This window comes from Camellia sinensis, chromosome 1, assembly GCF_055761805.1.
Source record: "Camellia sinensis isolate YWXY chromosome 1, ASM5576180v1, whole genome shotgun sequence".
NCBI classification, from domain to species: domain Eukaryota; kingdom Viridiplantae; phylum Streptophyta; class Magnoliopsida; order Ericales; family Theaceae; genus Camellia; species Camellia sinensis.
In genome coordinates, this window is record NC_138961.1 from 24,713,743 (window position 1) to 24,716,674 (window position 2,932).

Sequence of the window (2,932 nt, forward strand, 5' to 3'; positions counted from 1 at the left end):
GGAAAAGGTACTCCACCGCTTCATCCCCCTCTACTGGGTGATCTGCCAGAAATTTCGCTATAGCTCTCCCTTTAACAGACTTGCGTGTAACATATATAAGATCAAATTCGGAAAGAAGAAGCAACCAACAGGCTAGCCTACCCGTAAGCGCTAGTTTCTTAAAGAGATATTTGATGGGATCTAATCTCGAAACTAGGATTACGGAGTGAGCTAACAGGTAGTGTCTCAACTTCCGGGTAGCCCATACCAAGGCTAGACAAGATTTCTCAAGAGGAGTGTAACGGGTCTCGTAGTCCAGTATTTTCTTGCTCAAGTAGTAAATGGCTTTCTCTACTTTGGCCTTCGACTCTTGAGCTAACATACACCCCGTGGTTAAGTTTGTCACTAACAGGTATAAGATCAGCAGTTTTCTCGGTTCTGGCGATGATAACACAGGTGAATTCTGCAGGTACTGCTTGACCTGTTCAAAAGTGAACTGACAGCGATCGTTCCACTAGAACTTCTTTCCTTTCTTCAAGAGACCAAGTAGTAGTTCACAAGTCAAGGTTAGTTTTGAAATAAACCGCTTTATGAATTACACTTTACCCAGAAAGCCGTGCACCTCCTTTTCAGTCCTTGGTGGTGGCATTTCTAAGATGGCCTTGATTTTGGAAGGATCTACCTCAATTCCTCTTTGTGTGATCAAGAATCCCAGCATTTTTCCCTTTGTTACGCCGAAAGTGCATTTTTGCAGGTTCAACCTTAATCTATACTCTCTGATTCGCTGAAAGAATTTTTCCAAGGTGGTATAGTGGCCTTCTTGATCTTTGGGCTTGACAATCATATCATCCATGTACACCTTAACCTCTTTGTGGATCATGTCGTACAGAATAGTAGTTGCAACCCTCGAATAAGTGGCCCCAGCATTCTTCAACCCAAACGGCATGACTCGGCAACAATAAGTGCCCCATGGAGTGGTGAAAGCAGTCTTCTCCCTATCCTCGGGTGCCATTAAAGTCTGGTTATACCCGAAAAATCCGTCCATAAACGAGAACAATGCATGGCCTACGATGAAGTCTACCAACTCATCAATATGCGGCAGTGAAAAATCATCCTTTGGACTAGCCTTATTCAGATCCTTGAAGTCGACACAAACTCTGATTCTACCATCCTTCTTTGGGACTGGAACAATATTGGCCAACCACACTGGATATTCAGTTACAAGCAAGAATCCTGCCTCAATCTATTTGGTAACTTCTTCCTTCATCTTCAAAGCCCAATCTAGGTGAACTCTACACAGCTTTTGCTTAACTGGGTGGGCTTTAGGGTCGAGAGGGATCTGGTGCTGTACAATCTCAGGGTCGATTCCAGGCATGTCTTTGTAGGACCACGCGAAAACATCTTTGAAATTTTTTAATAAAGCGATTAAATGCTCGCGTTCTTCCGAAGACAACGTGGACCTGATCTGGACAAAGCGAGGATTTTCCTCAGTACCCACGTTAATTGATACGATTTCATTGTACAGGGCTTAACATGCCTCTTCTCCTCATGATCAACCAAAATTTTCAACACCTGATGAATTTCTTCCTCTTCGTTTATGTTAAAATTTTGAAAATTAAGATCAGTACAACAAACCAAAGGCACAGAGAAGTATGCAACATTTACAGCATTCCCATTCAAAAAGTCTGGATCCTAGGCTACAGTGGACTCAAAGGAAAAGCTAAAAGGCGACCTGGACAGGATTTTGGCATCTAGGTTACCACACCCAGAAGTATTAAACTCAGAGGAACTCGAATCTGACTCCGACTCCACAGACTCGGTGGAATTATATCCGGACTCACTATCTGATTCAAAACTATTGATAACGCCTTGCTTTAACTTCTAGACCAGGCGTGGAGCCTCAAACGCATCCACGATAAGATTGGAGAAATCTGTTGCTGGGGTATCCCCGATCATTGAGGTAGTAAAACTATCCCCCAAGTTGGTGGTTCAGCTCCCGCAGTGGAACTCATCAGTAAATCAGCCAACGCTTTTTCCAACAACTCCTCTTCTTCAATGTCCAAGTTTACAGTCTTTCCTTGATCTGTATTAGTGCTTAGGTTTGCCTGTTCATCCTCCTCTTCTGGTAATTGGTGTCCGAAAAAGATCTCAAACCCCAGATACCTAGTCTTTATTTCCCAGTCATACCAAGGTTCCGAGAATCCGCAGAATGGGAAATTTTCCCTTCGATGAACAAAGTTTCCGCTTAGGGTTCCCTGTATAGGTTTGTGGACTAACTCATAATGCTTCTCGATTCTCTTTGCCTTCAGCCTCTCTCTTAACTCCTATCTTTCTTCTGCCAACCTGCAGTGGTTGGTTTGTATCCCAGCCCAAAAGCATAGGGGTTATGACTCAGCTTTTTAGTAACAGTATCTCCCTATTTGCCACTTCAGCCTAGTCCTAACCCGGGCATATGCCTTTGTTTGTTCATCATATATATGGATTGCGCACTCACATAATCTCCATCGCCCTCTGCCATAATGGTTTGAACCAACCGGGCTTCTGCCAGAGAGAAACCAAAAAGGAACACATCTTCTTCCCCATGTATGATCTCCAGAAATGGTGCAGTGGTTCCTTGGGGAAGATGGATTGCAGAATTACCATACACAGTGGCAATCCCGCCTTTAAACTGGTACTTCACTAACTGATGAACTGTTGATGACACAGCCTTCATCTGATGTAGCCAGGGCCTTCCCAATAGTAGGTTGAATGTGATTGGAACATCTATGACATGGAATTCCACCTCATGTTCAGACGAACCAATCAGGAAATTGCTTTTAAACGTTCCCATGACATCTCGACTTACATTATCATAAGCTCGGACAGCATGGGTCATAGTTGTAAAGTCAATTGGCCTCAAACCGATGGCATAAGCAATTTTGACTGGGCACACATTGATCGTCAACCCGGTATC